This window comes from Rousettus aegyptiacus, unplaced genomic scaffold (assembly GCF_014176215.1).
Source record: "Rousettus aegyptiacus isolate mRouAeg1 unplaced genomic scaffold, mRouAeg1.p scaffold_m13_p_1, whole genome shotgun sequence".
Taxonomy (NCBI): Eukaryota; Metazoa; Chordata; class Mammalia; order Chiroptera; family Pteropodidae; genus Rousettus; species Rousettus aegyptiacus.
In genome coordinates this window covers 46,746,180-46,768,116 of record NW_023416284.1, presented here as the reverse complement: position 1 = coordinate 46,768,116, position 21,937 = coordinate 46,746,180, and the positions used below count along the sequence as shown (strand labels likewise).

At 32.2% G+C, this 21,937-nt stretch overlaps 1 long non-coding RNA gene and 1 pseudogene across 2 annotated transcripts in view; one reads left to right on the top strand and one right to left on the bottom strand.

The window, feature by feature from the left end:
* The first annotated feature begins 797 nt into the window (after positions 1-797).
* Positions 798-1,145, top strand: LOC107520567 (annotated as a pseudogene).
* A 4,540-nt stretch (positions 1,146-5,685) lies between these two features.
* Positions 5,686-21,937, bottom strand: part of LOC107520568 — an 89,860-nt gene continuing 73,608 nt past the window's right edge. For both annotated transcript variants that reach the window (XR_001599349.2, XR_001599348.2), the window contains one exon: positions 5,686-6,196. This is a non-coding gene — a long non-coding RNA (uncharacterized LOC107520568). The remainder of the gene's footprint in view (positions 6,197-21,937) is intronic.

The window sequence follows — 21,937 nt, the reverse complement described above, 5'->3', positions numbered from 1 at the left end:
CAATAAGTAGCTTAGTCAGTCTTTCAAAATCTCTTTGCTAATAAAATTACAGGCCCAAATGACTTTGCTTTCAAACAAGCAAATAAACCTAATATCTCACAAAATATTCCAGATTATAGAGTCAAAGTGGAAACAGTTGCATTCCATGTTATGAATCCAGATCAATTTTTATACCAAAACTTTAAAAGGACAGAACAAAAAAGAAAAATTAAAGACTAGAATTGCTCATGGACATAGATGCAAATATCCTAAATTTAATATAAAAACAGTTCGAGAGGAAAAGTAAACAGCAATCTCATTCAAAAAGAGAAAAGAAAATAGATGTAAATATCCTAACCTAAATAATAGCAAACTGAATCCAGTAATGCATAAAATATGTGTGTGTGTGTGTGTGTGTGTGTGTGTGTGTATAATTAAGTTGGGCTTATATTGGAAATGCAAGATTAGTTTATCACTAGAAAATGAACTAACAATTCATCACATCAGGAGAAAAACCAAATTATTACCTCAATTGAAGCAGAAAAAGCATTTGATAAAATTCAAAAATAGATGTGCATTTCCAAAACCTGCATTCTCTATTACAATGTGAATAAAACAATATTGCTCCCTTTCACGATTTCTATTTAACATTATAGTGGAGTTCCAAATCAGCCAAAGAAGGCAAGAAAAAATATTGTTTTTTTTTAATTATAAGGGGCAAATTTTTTACATGCTATGTGAATGTAAAATGTATTTTTGCTTTTTGTCTGACACATTAGCAAGGCTGCAGTGGTAGCAGCTGCTCTTGGAGCTTCCCTATGCCACCCAAGGACAAAAAGAAAGATGCCGGAAAGTCGACCAAGAAAGACAAAGACTCAATGAACACACCTGGGGTAAGGCCAATAAGAATAAATGCTCCAAAGGCAAAGGAGAAGCTTAATAATCTAGTATTGGTTGACAAAGCAACATATGAAAAACTCTGTAAGAAAGTTCCCAACAATAAGCTTATAACCTCAGCAATTGTTTCTGAGAGACTGAAGATCTGAAGTTCTTTAGTCTGGGTAGCCCTTCAGGTGCTCCTTAGTAAAGGACTTATAAAAACTCAAGTAATTTACACCAGCAACACTAAGGGTGGGGATACTGCAGCTGCTGATGAAGATAAATGAATGACAGGTCCCACCAACTGTACATTTTGAAAAATAAAACTTTATTAAATCAAATAAATGTATTTTTGTGGATATTGTAATCAAGGGCATCTTAGAATGAAGGAAGGATGCTAAAATATGTTCCCCTTAGAAAGGAAGAAATAAATAAATTATAAATATTCATAAATATTTGAAAAAGTTTCTATTTAGAAAATGAAATGATTAATAGTAAGTTTTTAGTATTAATAGTTTAACAAGGTACTAGATACAAAGTCAATATTAAAAAGACAATTATATGTCTATATACCAGCATTAACTGCTCAGAAAAATCAAAATAAGCTTACATATTAATAGTATAAAATACAAGATACTTAGGAATAAACTTAAAAAGTTATGTGATACCTCTGTAGAGAAAATTTAAAAACTTTATTGAAAGATTTTTAAGAGTCCCAATAAATAAAAATTTATATCATATTCATGGAGTGAAAGCTCTTGTCAATATCAATTAGATGCTAATTCTCCCCCAAATTTAGCTATAGATTCAATGCAATTATTATTAAAGTTGTAACATTTGGGTATGTGTGTGGTGTGTGTGCAGTATGTGTTGAACTGTTCCATTGCTGTAGCTATGTGACAATCTACTCGAAAACTCAGTGGCTTAAAATGAAAGCAATATTTACTCTTAATTCTACAACTCAGAAGAAATTTCTAGTTTCTACTTAACTAAACATTCAAGAAGCTGGGACTGTTTGAAGCAGAGATTAGAATTATCTAAAGATTTGCTTTCTCATATGTTTGGCTCTTCTTGTTTCTTCAATTGGTAATCATAGGTAGGGATAAGTAAATGTTTTGTTTATATTTTGTTTGTTCACAAAGATTCTAAATTTGTAAGAACTTACTTTTATTTGGCAAGTATTATTGTCAAACAGCTCTAAATATCCAAGCTTTTCAAAGGTTGCATTAACTGAGTTTTTTGAAGAAAAGTTGCAGATATATATGTCAGTGTTTATTTACTCTTGGCATTGCTTGTCTTTTTATTCATTCTTTTACTCATTCATTCTCAATTCACTTTATATATGTCTAGCTCTAGTTCTATCTCTTACTTCTAAGTTGTTACCTAATATGTGGCATACCTCTTACTGACTGTGTTTTCATTAGTAAACAAAATGTCTGAAATGTCAAACATTTTAAAAGGATAAGCATGATGATGTATGCTTATCCCCTTGGTCCTAAAAAATGAATTGTGTTGTAGTAAAAAAGTAAATAATGCAGTTAGAAAGACTTAAATTCTTCTGTCTTACTTTCAAAATTTACTAGTCCCATATTCCTAGGCAAGCTTCTCGACTCTTCACTTTAATTTCCCCACGTGTAAAAAATTAGTGTGATAATCCATCTTCATAAAATTGGGATTATGATCAGTTTTTTATATTAAGTAGATGTATAATGTGTATGTTTTTTTATTTCTTTACTGTTCCTGAAAATATTTTCAAGATTAAAAAATGGGAAACAACAATAAATAAAGTTACAAGTGGAAAAAGTAAATAAAGTTATGTCACAGCCTTCCTAACTGTGATACAAGATAAAAAATAATGTTTTACCCAATTTTATAATGCATTCATTTAAATTACTGAATGCCTCCTGTCTGTCAGATACTGTTAGAGATTCTAGAAATTCAAAGAATAATTAAAATTTCTCCTTTCTTACATCATTTAAAATTTAGGAAAGTAAACTATGTCATTTGTAATATAATGTAATACCACAGAATAATACTATATCTAAAATATAAGTGGAGTGACCTACCTGAATTTGTCTGAGAGAGCTTGGGGAATATTTCAAAAAGGAGATAATAATTTGAGCTGTGATTTGAAGTATAACCATGAGTTCAGCAGACAGGCACACGGAAAAATACATTTCATAGGGAATAGCTAGAGCGATGGAACCAAAGCATAAGAAAGCATAACTTTTTTGATAGATCTCTAAGTAATTTTCTATAACAAGAGCAAATAGCAGAAAGTAAGTTCAAGAAATATGGAGAAGACTGCTAGGATCACACCCTAGGTACTAACTTTACTTTATGTGTAATGTAAGGAAATGACAAATTGAGTTTTGCAATGAAGTTCTACCACTCTGGTGACAATTTAGAAAAAATGATGAGCCTAAAAGGAAAGAGACAAGTTAGGAGGCTACTGTTAATTAGTACAAGTGAGAACTTACAAAGGACTGAACTAATATAGAGAAATAGTATTAACTGTAATCAAGGGATTAAAATAAGAGGTAGAATCAATGAGTCAAGACTAACTCTCTGGTTTCCGTATAAATTTTAGTTGATATTCATTTAGTTAAGACATACAAAGACATTCATTTAGATAAGATAGGACAAAGGACCAAGGATATAATCATGAGGGATACAAGTTAGTTAAGAGAGACAGAAGGAGACAAAGCGCCTGGGAAAGAGTCTGGGGGAAACTAGTATGAATCTTAAAAGAAATACCAATAAATAATGGTAGTATTAAGGCCAAAGTAAAATAAATATTTAAGAAAAAAAGAAAGTCAAAGTTAAATGCAAAGAGAGGCCACTAAAATACCAAAAGGTATCCACTGAATTTGCTAGTTAAAATGAGTATTAATGAGGTTTTAAGTGACAAATCCGTATCAGATAGGCTTAAGCAAAGCCAGTCTAATTCACCTGGCTGATACATCCAGAAGTAGTGCTGGAAACCTAAACAATTTAATTGGTATGGTGACTCTCACCATCTCTTGGCCCTGCTTTTTCTCTATGTTGATTTCATGCCTTTGCTTACTGAGGGAAAAAAAAAAAAAAAAGGTCTCTTTTCTCTTTCATCCCAGCATCTTCAAGCTTATATTCTCTCAATTCCAACTTCTGCAGAAATAAAATTTCTTTTTATTTCAGTGTCTCCAGACATCCTCTAATTGAGGCCTATCAGGTCTAATTGGCTTGACTTTTTTCATAAAGCCTATCACTGGAGCAACCACTTATCACTGAGAGACTACTGATTAACTGGGTTTTAGTGATATGCCCTCATTGTGCTGACTGTCCCACTTGAACATAAGCTCTATTAGGGGACAGAATCTAGAATAGAGATTCTAGAATGGTACCTGACAGATAATAGGTACTCAGTAAAATAATTATTGAGGTTCCAGCTTTGGCTATGGCAGATTATCTTGTATCAAAACAATTCTACTAATAATTAAACCTAGGAAAAAACGAGAAATTGAAAATAGCTTCTCTGTTGCGCGCGCGCGCGCGCTCTCTCTCTCTCTCTCTCTCTCTCTCTCTCTCTCTCTCTCTCTCTCACACACACACACACACACACACACACACACACACACACACACACCCCTAGAGAGTTTCCAAGATACTTCAATGGCAAAGATCCCACAGAGGAGAGAAGGGCAAAGATAGATGTAACATTTGGTAACATTTTTCTAGTTACTTGTCAATTCACAAATAGAAGCTAAGAGGTTGAGAAACTCAGGCAGCCTTTCAGAATGTTACAAAACTGAGAGACAAACATTAGACTTTAGAATATACAAAGGTAAAGAAATCCAGTAAACATGCCAGGCTTTCAGCTGATACCCCTGAATAGCTATACCTTAAAATAAGTGAAAAAATAGAAAAATTACCAGGAATTTAAAAGACTAGTCAATTTCATCTTGGAGAATGGGGTAAAGGGTTAAAGAAGTACAAATTAGTGGTTAATAGTTGGTCATGGGGATGAGGAGCACAGCAGAGGGAATGCAGTCAGCATTAATACGTTGGCTAGGTGGAGGGTCAGCAGCAGGAGGGAGCAATTGAGGGGGAATCGTTTTATGAACTATATAGATGTCTAACCAATGTGCTGTATACTTGAAACTAATTTAAATAAATAAAATTTAAAAAAATAAATAGATGAAAAAAAAAGCTTAGAAGTTGTCACTCCTGTCACTCGAGCTAATTGATATTTATAAAATACACTATTCAACAACAGCAGATTCATCTTAAACACCCAGAAAATGTGTACCATGATAGGCTATGTTCTAGATCATAAAACGAACCTCAATAAATTTAAAAGACTTGAAATTATACACAGTGTTTTCTCTAGCCACAAAGGAATTATATGAGAAATCAATGACAAAGATATAAAAAATCTCCAAACACCTAGTAACTCTAAATAATCCACGAGTTAAAATGATTAAAAGTGAAATACATTGTAACAACTTGTGAGACACAAGTAAAGCACTAAAGCCAGTTAATTATAATGCAATGGAGTGGGTAATTTATAGCCCTGAATGCTTATATTAGAAAAGAAAAAATGTATTAAATCAATAATCTAATGCTTCAATGGAGTGGATAATTTATAGCCCTAAATGCTTATATTAGAAAAAAGTATTGAATCAATAACGTAAGTTCCCATTTCAAGAACCTACAAAAAGAAGAGCAAAATAAACCTAAAGCAAGCAAAAAGAAAAAAATAATAAAATTAATAAAATCAATTAAACAAAAAGCTGGTTCTTTAAAAAGGTCAAAAAATTGAAAACCTTTTTGCATGACTGACTAAGTAAGGAAGAAAGATGTAAGTTAAACAAGGAAGATCAGTACTGATGCCATGGATATCAAAAGGAAATGGGGGAATACTATAAACAATTATAAATTTGATAACTTAGATAAAATAATTGGATCACTTCCTCAAAAAACACAAACCATTAAAATCCCATATGAAATAGATCATTCGAACAGTCTTATAACTATTAAGAAAAAACGAATTCATAATTTTAAAATTGAAAAAAAAGAAATCACCAGGCCCTAATGGTTTTATGAGAATTCCACCAAACATTTTTTAAAAATTAACCCTATTCTCTGCAATATACTTAACATGTAACGACAATACTAACCAGCAATTGTGCTTAGGCATGTATCCAAGAAAAAAAAAATGAAAATTTATCTCCACGAAAATACCTGTGCACAAAGGTTTGTAACAGTCTTACCTGTAAAAGCCCCAAACTAGAAACTGCCAGTTGTCTTCTGTAGGTGACTGGTTAAACAAACTTGGGTACATCCATGTCATGGAATGCTACACATAAATAAAAAGGAACAAGTATTGATTCACATAACAATCTGGATGATCTCCAGAGAACAACAGTAGAAAAAAAAAATTTTAAAGGTTTTATACTCTGTATTATCCTACTTATATAGCTATCTTGAAATGACAAAATTATAGATGTAGAGAACAAATTAGTTTTTGTCAGGAGTTAAGGAGGGAATGCGGCAGAAGAAAAGTAGATGTGACTATAAAGGGCAACCTGAGTGATCTTTGTGGTGATCGAAATATTTCGTATCTTAACTTTATCAGTGTCAAGATCCACATTGTGACACTGTACCATGGTTTTGCAATATGTTATCATTGGGAAAAACTGGGTAAAGTATTTATAGGATCTCTTTGTATTATTTCTTATTACTGCATGTAAATCTATAATTATCTCAAAATTTTTAAAATTATTTAAAATAAATAAAGTATAGCTGATGTAGTGGGTGTGGTAGAGCCCCTAAATCACATGGACTAAGAGTAAAGGAAAAATGATTTGCTGAAGAAATTAAAGTAGTATTACCAGAAGGATAGAAAATAAATGTTGTGTGCAAACACAACTATCAAACAGAGGGGAAAATCTTATTTACCCCTGTTATTAGAGGTTGTTGTTTAACATTTATAGTTTATCATCAAAGATTTGAAAAAATAAATATGATTTGTGTTTCCTCTATCAATGGCAATCCTGGAACTGCTCAAGTTCTGAAATGTATAGTCCTTAATTATACTTTAGAAAAATAGACAAATTCTACACTGAAGAATATAATATTTCTTAGAGATATTTCTTGGAGAATAGTTGCGATCAAGGGGAAGACATAATTTGTAAATCTTCCCTTTGTTCTCAATATTTTATAAATTAGAGAGATGAACAAAATATAAATCCAAATCTTTGTTATAAGTAACTAGCTTAATGAGCTCTTAGTAGTTATCTGTACAGTATTTAAGATTCTTTTTTAAAGATGCTCTACTTCCATATTCCCTATACTCAAACTGCAGAAGTCTGTCTTAGCTAAGCATGGGATGGAAACACAAGGAATGGGAAGGTGGCCAAGTTATCATTTACATCAACTGACATTCTCAATACCCTCACAGAGAGCCTGGCACTGGCCTATTGAGGAAGCAGAGCCTAAAGAATCAGATCTTCCTTGGGTTCTCTAAAGGCCTTTTAACTGTCTCTAAAAGTTAAAAATTCACTTACACAGACCATTGAGGAGAGTGTCCTTATTCTGAATGGTTCGCATTTTCAATTGGATATGCCACTTCACACTACAATGGCACCATGTTCAAGTAACCATTGCAAGGAGTATTACTACTCAACAACGTAGAATACGAATCTTGCTAGTGAGGCAAATATAGTGGTAGGTAACTGGCCAAGTGGCCTTTAATGTGCCTTCCTAATTTAAGATTCCACAGTTTCATCAATGGTACTAAATGTTGATCGTGAGAGCTCACATGGTTGAAAAAGCACTTTCACTTAAATGATTGTATTTTATTTGTACAATCAGCCCTATGAGGTAATTATTCTTTAATGATTCATTCAAAACTGAGATTTGAAGAGGTGAAGTGACTCTAAAAGGTTACACAGCCAGTGAGTGGTGGCAAATGGATTTGAAACCAAGTTCTCACTATATGCAAATCTCTGGCTCTCTGATGAGACCATATCCTAGTAACAATATGTCTGGTACCAGAGTCGCAATAAAGATCAAATAATTCTTTCAAAGAAAGAAAATTGGCTCTAAGTTTCCTTACCTACAATTCAATTACATTAAGAAAGTATTTTGATTATAAATCTAAGAAAGGAATGTGGTAATCAGAAGACCCCATTCAATCTCCAGGAATGGCATTACTTCTCTTTATTTTTTATTGATAATGCAGCATACTCTTTTACAGAACTCAAACATTAACACAGCACATTAATAAAAGACAGTGCCTGAACCAAGGATTACAGATTTGGCATGTAAAACAAAAGTAAACCGAGTAGATATGTACTCACAGAGATACGAACACACACACACACACACACACACACACACACACACACACACACACACACAATGCTGGCATCTGAATGAAAAGAAGCTAACTCCTGATGCTCAAAGCCAAATGTAATTGTTAGTAGATAAGATGCCTAGGAAGCATCTTCTAAAATGTACAAAATGGACTGCTTTTCCAAGGACATCAGGAGACCATTTTTCAAGGTTTACAACTTCTCCATATAAGGTTTTTTTAAAAAAACAAACAAACAAACAAACAAAAACAAAAAAAACCAAGAGTTATTATTAATAGCTTTAATTTTTTTTCTATAACAATTTTGTGTCTAGCACTGAAGTAGGGAAATTTACATATACTCATTACAAAAATACAACAAGATAGGTATTTTTACCCATATTTAACAGAAGTATAAACTAAGTTTCGAAAAGGTTGAAATTACATGCACTACCTGGTAACTGGGACTCCAGTCTACATATACTGGACTATGAAGTTAACTTCCTTTCTATTACATAATGTACCCAGATTCGATTTTATAGATGTGATAGCCCATCTTTTCCTATCTTGTCTACAGATATTTGCCAGGCATTAAATTAGGAATGGTGGAGACACCTTGCTATGTCCTTTTTCTGTCATTTGGTAGTAAGAAGAAGGGAAAGACCCTTGCTTTGGGGAGGTACTCATGCACAGAAAGTAAACAAAGCATCATCTGTACAATATAGTACCGGCACAGGAATAGACTTACAGGCCAATGGAATACAATGGAGAGTCTAGAAGTAAACCCACTTATGTATAGCCAATTGATTTTAACAGAGGTCCTAAGACCTTTGGGAAAATGACCGTCTCTTTGACAAATTATGCAGGGATAGCTGAATTACCACAAGCAAAATAATTTGGACACCAACTTCATACTACATTCAAAAATTAACTCAAAATGGATCGAAGAGTTAAATATAAAAGCTAAAACTATAAAACTATTATAAGAAAACAGAGATAAATCCTCATAACTTTGGATTCATCGATGGATTCTGAGATTTGACATCAAAGGTACAGACGACAAAAGAAAAAATAAATTGGACTTTTTAAAAATTAAATACTTAGGTGCATGAAAATACATTATCAAGAAAGTAAAAAGACAACCTATATATGGGAGAAAATACATATAAATTATATATCTATAATAGTCTAGTATCCAGAATACATGACAAACACTTGAACTGAACAACAAAAAGGCAAACAACCCAATTAAACAAACAATAGGCAAACTACTTGAGTAGATATTTCTCTGAAGAGATACACAAATGGCTAACAAGCATATGAAAGATGTTCAATATAATTGACCATTAAAGAAATTCAAATCAAAACCACAATAATAAACTACTTCATACCCATTATGATGGTTATAATAACAAAAAGAAAAAAAACAGAAAATAAGTTAATGAGAGTGTGGAGCAATCGGACCTTTCATATATTCCTAATGAAATGTAAAATGGAGTAGTTACTGTGGAAAAGTTTTGTTTCCTCAAGAGGTTAAACGGAATTACAATAAGACCTAGCAATTCCACTCCTAGGTATATATCCCAAAGAACTGAAACAAGTACTCAAACAAATATCTGTTCCTAAGTGTTCAGAGCTGCACTAATTACAATAGACAAAAGGTGGAAACAACCAAAATGTTCACTGACAGTTGAATGGAGAAGCAAATTGTGGTGTATATAAAACGGATTAGTACTCAGGCATAAAAAAGAATGAAATACTGACATACGCTACAACTTGAATGAGCCTTGGCAAAATTATGCTAAATTTAAAAAGCAAAGCACAAAAGATCATAGCTATGACTCCTTATGAAGAATATGAAAATCCATAAAGTAATTGGGAGTATCCAAGGATGGGCATAGGGTGAAACAGAGAGTGATTACTTACTGAATGTGAGGTAGAAATGTTCTGATGTGATAAAAAATAATTTAAAAATTAGAGAAAGGTGGCAGTTTCACAACGCTGTGAATGTACTAAATGACAATTGTATACTTTGAAAAGGTTAACTATGTTTTATGAATTTCACTCCCATAAAAACAAGTGAGAAGCTCAGTCATGAGCTCAAATATTTCTGCTATTTTATAACTGAGATAAACTTGGGTAGAAGATGATCTGTGTATGATCACATTCCGTATCTTAATTCCTAGCTTTCGAGTATTTCCTTTTCACCACTATTGCCAGATCTCATGGAGATCAAACACACCACTCCATTTTAGATCTGTATGTTTAAGTAATGACCAAAATATACGTTTACCTAATGAAATGTCTTTATATCTTCAGTCTTTTAATCTAGATATTTTTAAATTCTTAACTTTTCTCCACAGATATCATTAGGAAACCTTTAATATTCAAAACTCTTTTGATTTGTGCAGAACACCGAGAAAATGATCATCCTCCAAGAGAAAAACATTACAAAATTTATTTTGTTAGCATTCAAACTGCACCACAGAAAAAGTAAGAAAAGTTAATTTTTATTTAACCAAAACTTTTTGCAACTGTAAAATAAGAGGTACAATGTGGAAAATTGAAGCAATTTAGAAATATTAATCATGTCGACAAACTCTATTACACCATTATTTTCATCTTGACATTAACACACTGAGGATTATGATGTTCATGGACTGGCAAGTGTGTGGCAGAGCTAAATCTGGCCTTGAAATTTAAAACAAAACAAAACAAAACAAAACAAAAACACCTCTTTTAAATCCAGGCTATTTTACAGTTGTTTTTTTTTTTTTAAATCTTTGGAGAAGTTACTTAATGTGGTCATATATGGAAAAGTGTTTTGTATGAGAACACACACACACAAAGTAAAATATAAAATAACATTCTTTACATGCTCTCTGTAAAAACTGGTAATGAAAAAAATAAAATCTGCTAGATCATGTAATGAGATTTTACACAAATGTATTCAACAGTCGACATTTTTTGTTACATGGAAGGTAACAGTAAGCACTAGGAATGAGATAAATAAGCAAGTTTTAACTCAATTTTTTCTCAGTATGGTAAGTGCTAGAACTTTGATAAAGACAGGATACAGTCAGAAGGCAGATGGAAAATGATGAATACAAGGGTAGGACAAAGGGTGCTTCCTATGAGACATTATGTCAAAGTATCACCTTAGTCCTGAGAGATGGGTCGGGCAAATCGACAAAAACTGTAACTAAAACTAAATCTCTGGCTGAGAGTTAAACAGGCAAAGGCACAGAGTCAAGATAAATGATGTTGTATAGGAAACATGTAAGTATTTTAATAGAACAGAAAATAGGAAGGAAGAGTTATAAAAGTTCAAGCTAAAATTCTACATGGGGATCAAATTATGATCAAATCAGTAACCTTGATAAGGAATGTGTCTTTCATTCTGAAGACATTTAGGAAGAAGTAAACACTCTGAATATGTGAAAGACCTAATATTTGCAATTGAGTATGGATGACAGTATGACATATAGATTGGAGAGACTCTGTTTCTAGCAATATTGGAGAGTAGATGGTAGACTGGATTTGTAATACAAACTCTTCCAGTGCAAACAAACAAACAAACAAACAAAAAACATTGTTACATTTTTCCATCTGAGGCCCAAAATGTCAAAAGGGTATGTTTTCTAAATATAGGTGAGCTCTGTGGTCTTCGTTTTTCATCAGGTTGAGGGCATCTTCCAATCCTGAATACTCAGGAGTCTAGTATTAACAGGTCAGCCATTCAGAGCTATCAGGAATGACAGAAAAAGGCTTGCTGTCTAATCATTGTGGGAGGTCACACCAATAACCTTCAATGAAGCAAAAACCCCAAAAGAGTTTTTTTTTTTCATTTAGCACATTATCAAGTGGTAAACTAAAACAAACTAAACAAACAAACAAAACACACAAAGATAGAAAGTAAGAAAAATTTGGATAGGGGAGGGGGAACTCTTCCCTAAAATTCCTAACCAGCACTCATGAAGTTTTGTAGCTTGAACTGACACTATCTGTAAGCCATGCCTTCTCCCAAAAGGTCAATAGTATTGTTATGAAGAGCTGGTTAGTCTGCCACAAGTTCCAGGCAAAGGGAAATGAAAATGCCTTGTGTAAATAAAGGAATCCCCACAGGTGGAGTTCCAAGGAAATTTTCTAACAATAGATGAAAATCACACAACATCAAGGAAATAGACCATTCAGAATGAAACTTCTACAGAAAGGAAAAAAAAAAAAAAACTGAAGAATCAGAGCCACAAAAATCTGAAGATATTAGGAATATTAGATTCAAAGTACAAAATATGTTTCAAGAAATAAAAAAGACTAAAGAATAACAAAAGAAATAAAAGACCCTCAAATAGTACCAAGGAAGATTTGAAAAAAGGACTAAACAAACACCCTAGAAATAGCCAATATATTAACTGAAATTTAAAACTCCATAGACAGGCTAACCAGCTAAAGACAGAATTCATAAACTAATGGACCTTAAAAAATAAAGAATTCAACACAGAAAGTGAACAATATGGCATATAAAAAAGAGAAATTAAGATACATCAAAGAAAAACTGAAAAAGTCCCATGATATATAACCAGAGTTCCAGAAGGAAGAAATTGGAAAGGATCAGGGAAGAACTATAAGAAAAAAGGATATTGGCTAAGTCTTTTTGCATCTGTCTATAAGAAAAAAACTTTTATTAGACCAATATCTCTTACATCATTTATCTCTTGTCCATTTGGAGTTGACTCTTATGTAAACTAGATATAAATTTTGTTTAGCCGGTATTTTGCTCAAATGTCTATTCAATTTTACCAGAAGCAAATCAAATTTCCATATTCACTTTGGTTTCTTTCTGTACATCCTATTCTATTCCACTGACTTGTGTACCCGTTAATGTACCAGTAACACATGTCTAACAAAAGAGGCTAACGGTATACATTAATAACTGGCAGGGCTAATCCTCTCCTACAGTTTTTCTTTTTCACTGTTTTTCTAGTTATTCTTGTATCTTTATTTTTCAAATCGGCTTTATTATTAACGTGTCTAGCTCCACATAAAATTGATTTTTTTTACTTCAATATTTTTAAATTTTATTTTATTGTTAGTTTCAAGCACATGGTACATTGGTTAGACATTTATATAGTTTATGAAATGATCCCCCTAATTGCTCTTTCTCTCCTCTGGCTTCAATAACATGATACTATATAGAGAGAACCCTATACTATATAGAGATATTCCACCAAAAACAGTTAGAACTGATCAATGAATTCACTAAAGTAGCAGGATACAAAATTAATATTCAAAATTCAGTGGCATTCTTATCAACCAATGATGCTTTCAGAAAGAGAAATTAAGAAAATAATCTTATTTACAATTGCATCAAAAACAATAAAATACCTGGGAATCAGGTATTTATATCTGCATTATGATGACATCCTATTTGAAAATAAAAATTTTTTATTTGTTTAAGTCTACTTTTATATCTTTTGGGTTGTTATAAAGTTTTATATTTATATATGTGTGTGTATATATATATGTATATAAAGTTTGGCATATTCCTTTTTAAGTTTGCTTCTAATACTTTATCTTCTTTGTTATTATTATAAGTTACTATTATATCCCCTATCTAGTTATTGTTTTCTGTATGTTAATTCTATATCTGCTATCTTACTGAATTACTTCATCGTTTAGATTTTATCATTGTCCATCTAGTATTTCTCAGATACAGTATTATATAATCTGCAAATAAAGTTTTACTTCTTTTCCAATTTTTATTAACTCTGAACGGTTTTTCTTGTCCAATTGCATTTGCTAATACTACCAGCATAATGTTCATTATTAGTAAGTATTGTAGACATCCTGTTGTGATTACCATTAGGTGAATATGCCTCTACTATTTCCCCAATAAATATGATACTGATTTGGGATGAGAATATAAAATATACATCTGTAGTCTATTTTTCTCCTTAGAACTATCAATACAGTATATTGTAATGATAGATTTTCAAATATTAAAATAATGCATTTCTGGAATAAATCTTACTGGGTCAAGGGTGTTTTATTTTCTTATTGTGGTATTGGATTCTAACTGTTAATATTTTATTTAGTATTTTTGCATTGATTTTTAAATGTTACACTAGCCAGTAAGTTTATTTTTTATACTCTCCTTAACAGATTTAATATTGTATTTGCTTCATAAAAAGAATTGGATATTTCTCTTGATATCTGGTGTACTGAAGCAACTGTATAGCATTAGAGCTATCTAGACTTTAAACAGTTGATAAAATTCCCTTGTAAAGTTGCTTCTCAATAACTTTTGATATTTCTTCGATAAGAATTAGTCTGTTTAAACTTTCTGTCTCTGATGAGCTCAATTAAACAAGTAAACTTTGTCTCTCTAGGAAATCATCCATTTCGTCTAGATCTTCAAAGCATTTGCATAAAATTAGCTATGCAGTCTCTTTTGATTGTTTTAGAATTTCTTCTGTTTCCATGGCTACTTTCTCTTTTCATTTCTTATTTTACATATTTGTGATTTCTCCCATATTTTCTGTATTAACTAGTGTTTTCTCTATTTACTTAATTTTTCTCCAAAGCAAGAATTTATTACTTAGATAAACTGACTCTCAAATTTCTGCTTTTATCTTTGTAATTTCCTTCCCTAAGCTTTCATTTGTTTTTATTTTTTTAATTCTTTGCATAACTTTTTTTTGCATAACTTTTGAATTGACAATTTAACACATTTGTTTTCATTCTTTTATTTTTGTTTTCAATGCTGTAAGATTTTTCTTAGCTCATTCCTATCATGAAACACACAGATGCTGAAATGCAGTGTTTCACCACAGATTTTTAAATTTTTCATAATTTGTTTGCATTTTGTTTTTTGCCTAGGAGTTGCTGAAGAGAAGTAATTTTAAATATTAAAATAAAAAGATATGTTTATTTTGTTATTTTTAGTTTATTTCATTATAACCACAGTGTTATTTCCTCAATTTTCTGATACTGTCTTTTTGACCTAATATATAGTTGATTTTTGTGAATGTTCAACATACACTTGAAAAGTTGTATTCTATGGCATTAGTATTAGTAAATATATTTTCATAAACTCTACATTATTTATTATTTTGTTAGATCTTCTGTATCTTATTTTTTGTTATTTGACCCATCTTATACTGAGATTGGTGTCTTAAAGTCTTCTTTATTAGTGTGTTTCTAACTGTGTCTAATTACTCTTTCCATAAATGTTATATCTTTGATATGATTTATGGTTTTTAGAATTTTTAACTATTCTTTTCCATGTTCGATACTGTTTTTCCCTTGAATTTTGCCCTTTATTTGATATCATTATTAAAATGGTTTCTATTGCTCCCATTTGCCTGAATATCTTTGTCTCTTCCTATACACCATTTTTTATAAATCGTTTATTTTAGTTTTGACTCTTGTACAAAGCACATAGTCAGATCTACTTTGTAAGCCAAATTTAAAATCACTTCCTTTTTATTTGGTTAAACCCATTCACATTTCTTGATACAATTGATAATTTTAATGTTATAAATATTACATGTACTATGTTTATTTCCCATGTTTCTTTTCCTATGTTGTGTGTTTTTCTTATTTTTAATTTTCTTTTGGTATTTAGAAAGATTTATATCTTAGTTGCATTAGTTACTTTTGTACTTGTATAACTGTTAAATGCACAGACTCTTATTTTCTTATTAAAGCTTTTGCTATCTGTCAATCTTTAAAAGTAGCCTTTGACTCTCATATACTAAATATATAATAATCAACAGAATTATTCTACTTTCACATCATTTCTCCCTTCTCCTCTTTTAGCTGCATTATTTCTACTTTCTAAGAGCATATAATATTTGCATCATATTCTTCTACCCATCCTTACCTTTATTAATCTTAAATTTAAAATAAATAAATCCTTTTGCTAAAATTTCCTGTCATCTCTTGGTTGAATGAAGTTCAACCAAGGATATAATATTCCTTGAGTTATTACCTGTTCACAATTATTTTTATATATCCATGCCATTTAAAAGTCAACTTCACTGGATATAAAATCCTTGGTTCACATATTCTTTCTTTGAGTTTCTTGAAAATGCTGCTCCTTTGATGACCTGATTTTCTAGAGGCCCTGAGAATTCTCGCTTTATAACTACTAGTTTTACTTGAATATATATGAGCTGACAATTCTGGGACAATTTTCCCAGGTACTGGTTAAGTCCTTTTAATATTTTTTTTAAAAAAAACAACTTTTCTTCTACTGGAATTTTAAATATTAATCTTGTTTCAGTATTTAATATTTTTTCATCTTCAGGGATTTCAATTGTAAGTATATTAGACCTTCCTTGACTATTGATTTAAAAACTATAACTCTCTTTTTACTTTGTTTTCTAAATTTATTTAGAGTAACTTATTTAGTCCTTATTTAAGCCTATTCCTTCTGGGTATCTTGTAAGTTAGGTTTTGTTTCTGATGTGGTTTTGTCATTTACTTTTTTCCTAAATTCGATTCATTTTTATTTATTTCTTCCTGTTGTTTTATGTCCATTTTTTGTACTAAGTTTTTAAATATCTACTATAAGCTCTTTCATGCTTGTTTGATGATATATGCCTCATTATGGAATTATACATTACAGTTCTCTTCTGTTTCTTGGTTGATTATGGGTGGGAAGAGTAAGATTTCCTTCATCCAGAACATTTATATTCATGTGTTCTATATTTTTTACTATATTTTTTAGAACTATATATATATATATATAACTGCTTATACTCTTGCATTTCTGTGAACAAGCTGATGGTGTGGGGTAGTTTAAAGGATTTATAGCTCAAGATCATTTTTTTTCAGTGTTACAACATACAGTTTCTTTAATAGATAATTCTTTTCTGAGGAGTGGTGATGTGTTACATTCTTCAATTACTTTAAATTTTATCTTACAAAATCATAAATTTCCCTCTCTTGCTCTTTTTCTATCCACCATGCAGTCACCAAAATGTTCTTCTTTCCTTTTTACTCTCCATTTCCCAAATGTTGCCTTTCCAAGTTTGCATCCTTAGAAGTGTCCCTCACCTTTCTTTAACTTAGTGCTCAAAATTACCAGGACTCTTTTTTTCAGTATTTCCTTACATAGACTGAATTTCTCTTTCTGCTGTTAATTTTAGTTCTATTTCAGTCCCTTCATTTCCTTCTTCTCTGTTCCACAGTTTTTCTGGGCCCATCTTGCTTTCTGCAAAGTATTGTGGTGGAGATCTGAGAAAAAGCTCCACTGAAAATTGATGTTTATTTTTCTACTTATGGATATTTTGAAGTATGTAATTTCTGACTTATAATTATACTAAAAGTATGGGATTTGTGTGGTTATATTCTACTTCAGGAGCTGGCAAACTATGGCTCCCACAAAGTCATGCTTATTGGTTTATTCATTTTCATGGCTACTCTCACACTACAAAAACTGAATAAATTAGTTGTGACAGAGAATCTGCAGCCTACCATGCCAAAAATATTTACTATCTGTCCCTTTACAGAATAAGTTTGCTGACCCTGATCAATAAGTAAGGTCAAGTAGATCATACTTGATTATTATAGTTTGGGGGAATGTGTTAGAAGATTTAAACTTAGGTGCATGCCATTAACTTGACTATTCCAACATCATTCTAGAGAACTGAATTTTAAGACTTCGATTGTCGTAAAATTACATACCTTTAAGAGCCTTAAAACTATAATGCTGAAACAAAGCAATACTACACATAACCCTGTTTTTCCTGACATTAGAGGAAATGTAAGTAATACTTCTATGGGGCTACTGTGAAATAGGCAGTTGGAATTTTTTATGTATTATTATGTTCCATACAAAATCTCAAGGAAGTATTCATTATTTTCTTTCCCCATAGACAAGGGTGTCGGTGCTCAGAAAAACTGTTTACCTTGTTCAGAGTCTCTTTACTGATAAGTAGAAGAATTGGTATTCTAGCTCAGGCCTCTCTGGTTCCAATTCCTATATCCTACCAGATCTCTTCTATTAACTCTTGAATGTGAATTAGGCATATTATACATCTGGTTCAGGTAAGTCTCAAGAATGCTAGATGTCCTTCAAGAATATTATACTTTTCCTTTTCAACTTGTTCCTACCCCCAATTAATTTGATCCATTTAATTTTATACTACACACTCTCGGCCCCTTTCTTTATTCCTGTGCCTAACTTCCATGGGAGACAACTGTGCCTACATGAAGGAACACCAAGTCCTGCATTCTCATAATACATTGTCAACCAGGTCAGAAAAATTGCACCTTGGGGACCTACCCATCTTTCTCAGCAGAGGACTACCAAACTTAGTTTCTACTTTGGTCTAAGTGTAAGACCTGAAAGCCAGATGATTATATATTTGAGTCTTCATGTGTTACATATGGCCAAGCTGGCAAACTATGGCTCCAAAGCCAAATATGGCACACCACCTGTTTTTGAAATAACGTCATGCTTATTTGTTTATTCATTTTTTATTGCTGCTCTCACACTACAGTACCAGAATAAATTAGTTGTGTCAGAGACTCTGTAGCCTACAATGCCTAAACTATTTACTATCTGTCACAAATCAATAAAAATAAGAATGTTATACACACACATACACTATGTACAGACTTGCTAGAGCAAACTATGGTTGCCTTCTGTTTACAGGCTCCAGGAATTGAGACACTGGACTGCTTAGACTACACCCCCTTGGTAAAGTCACCTGAAGTAAAATGTGCAACTAGGGTGTCCTGATGATTTGTTTGGTGTTCTTTGGAATATTCGTTCCCTATCGCAAAACAATTAGTCTTTCTATCCCTCGCCCAATCTTAAGTATATGTTTTCCCAGGCTTTGCCTCTCATTATAACTAATAACTGCTGAGTCCATTCTTATTGCACAAAACAATTTCATATAGAAGAGTTTGGTATAAAAAAAAAATCTAGTTTTGACACCTGTTGTTTACTCACATTAAAGGATTTTTCTCCTAGCCAACGGGATTCTTCTAGTTGAAAACTGCTATTTGTAAAAGTTGTTTTGTGAGTTCGGGGAGTTTGCATAAGATCCTGTTTCCTTGATTCCTTCAAAATTAGTTTTCCTACAATAGTCATTTCATAGATACTGTTTTAGGCATTTTCTACTCAGAATATATTTTGTTTAAAGTAGAAAGCAGATAATAGGAAAGACAATAAACTGGATAATTTCTGTTTTTAAAAATTCTTTTTGATTCTGACTCACATTTCTCAAAGAGCTGAAGGAGAACTCTTCACATATATACATAGAAAGAGATTAAGTATTTGGGTAACATATTTCTGAATCTTTTCAACAAAGAAAATTACAGGCCCAATGAGTACATCATAATATTTTATAAATTTATAATTATGTTTACAATAATTCGAGGACTCATAATTACTTTTTTCCAAAAGACAACTCTGATGAGCTCAGAGAAATTTATTTGAGATTTAATGTGTGGCATCTCTATTCTTTTTATGCCCAGGAGGCACAAGCTTGAAACCATTCTTGGCAGGTAACATATGAGCAATAAGTAAAACAGAGACCACCGTTTAAAATTGTCACAGAGGTGGCTGATGAAAATTGTGGTATATCTGAATAGCATATCGAAGCTAACAGTCCCTTGTCCCTTTATGTAAGAAAGTCCCTGATTGAAAGGAAAGTCCTTTGAAAGCTGCTGAAGAAAACTCAGGTCTCTGCTACTGAGTGCAAAAAACAACTTGAAACAAAATATTAAGCTATCAGGTCTAAAAGAAATGTTGTAGCTCTCATAAAGGTATAACTTTCAATTAAATAATGGTTTATGTACTCTGAGACTACACTTGGATAAGAACGCTAAGTGGGAAGTACTGGTCAGAGGGATAATCTATAGGAGAAGTTGAGAGAAAGGCATCAAGTAAGCTATTAGAAATAGAAGACTTTATATAGTAAATTTAGGAAGAACTAGTTTAGACAAACTTTAGGGAAGAAAGAATTAAAACATAAAAAGAATACAGATGCACTGTCCAGTGGCTTATTTTTTGTTTGTTTGTTTGTATTTAATGGCAGGCATGAGGCTACCCAAGAGTATAATTCTTTTTATAAGTCGAATTACATAGATATAAAGGTATGGTCACAGCTTCGTTGAGCATATTCCTTTTTTGGATATCTGTGAAAGGGGAGCCCCCTTTATGATAATGCAAATAAAATAAGAAAAAAAAATACATGCAATTGAAATAAGAAGTAAAAAGCAGGAAGACTTCACATAATCAATTAGGCTCCAACCATGGGAAGGAATGGGAAAGAGTTTGTACTCCTAACAAAGAAGAATGGTGTAAAACAAATGAATACTATTCATGTAAGAAAAAAAAAAAAAAAGGATGAATTTTAATATGTTTGCTTGAAGTTTCCAGCACTGCTTACATTTGGTTTCCCCTGCTACTAGTCAGAGGCAGGGTTAATGATTAATCGCATAATTATATATCCGTGTTGTCTCACCTGACCTATTTCCACTTTGATGCTTAAAAGAAAACCCTAGAAATCAAAAATCCAGGGCCTGGGAGAAAAACAAACATATATTTAACTAAGGCTTTGAACAAGTTCAAGGCGGTATCTGTAGTCCTTTGTTGGGAGTGCTTTCATTCCTCCAGATGTTTGGGACAATCCAGAGAGGGAGCATTGAACAAAGGCAACAAAATATTAGTAAAATATTATACCTAGTTTACAAGAGAGACTATTATTCTTTTTATAAGTCAAACATGAATACAAGCCCTGATTCTACCATTTATTCACTCAGCCATCTTAATCAAATTACATTATATCTCTGAGCCTCAATTCACTGATCTATGTAATGGGGGTAATAATTAAACTCACCTTCCAAGTGGTTGTAGTAAAATGAAATAATGCATTTAAGGCTTCAAATTTTTGTTGTTATTACCAACTTAAGCACTTCCCGCATGTAGCACTCACTTCGTACTTAAGCATGTAAATTTTTAAAACTCCTTAGACACAGGGTACAGCATATTCTTCCTTGACAATGCATACAATTCTTAAGTCATTTCTGAAGCAATCATAGAGGGAAAAAAAGGTAAGTTGAAGAAGTTTTAATAGCCTCCATTTTTGTCGAAAGGAGTGACATGCTATCTCTTGAGCTTGAGAACAAGGAATTAACGAGAGAGGTACACGTTTACAATACTCAGTGATGCAATGGGACAGTGAGTGAACCAAGACAAGTACAGGGGTGGAAAGTGGTCCTAAAGACTCAGCTTGGGTTAGGGAACATAAATATGAATTCTTCTAAATCAGCTTGGGTGAGAAAGAAGGCAAAATGAATATGGTTATGCTTCACCAGATGAGAACAACAGTTAGATGGGTATAGAAAATTCAAGTGAACAAGGAACAGAGGTCTACAGGAGGCTCTTAGAATAGAGAAACTGGAGGCATTTCATGAAGTGTATGCTTTAGAATTGAAAGAAAAGACAGAAAAAGTTAGCTGGGGCACGAGGTCAGAGGCTATGCGCAGAGAATAAAAGGGCTACTGAAGTCTAAATTGCTGAGGAGGGGAAATTATAATGATGACAAATTCAGGAGGTATTGCTATAAGGAAAGACCTAAGTGAAAGTGAAGACAAAGGTGAAGAGAGTTAAAAAGATTTCAGCTCTGACATGTAAAGAGCTTAGAAGTTACTGCTCTCATCTTTACACCAAGAAAAATCTGGACAAATCAATGACTTTTCTTGGACCTATCAAAGAACAGT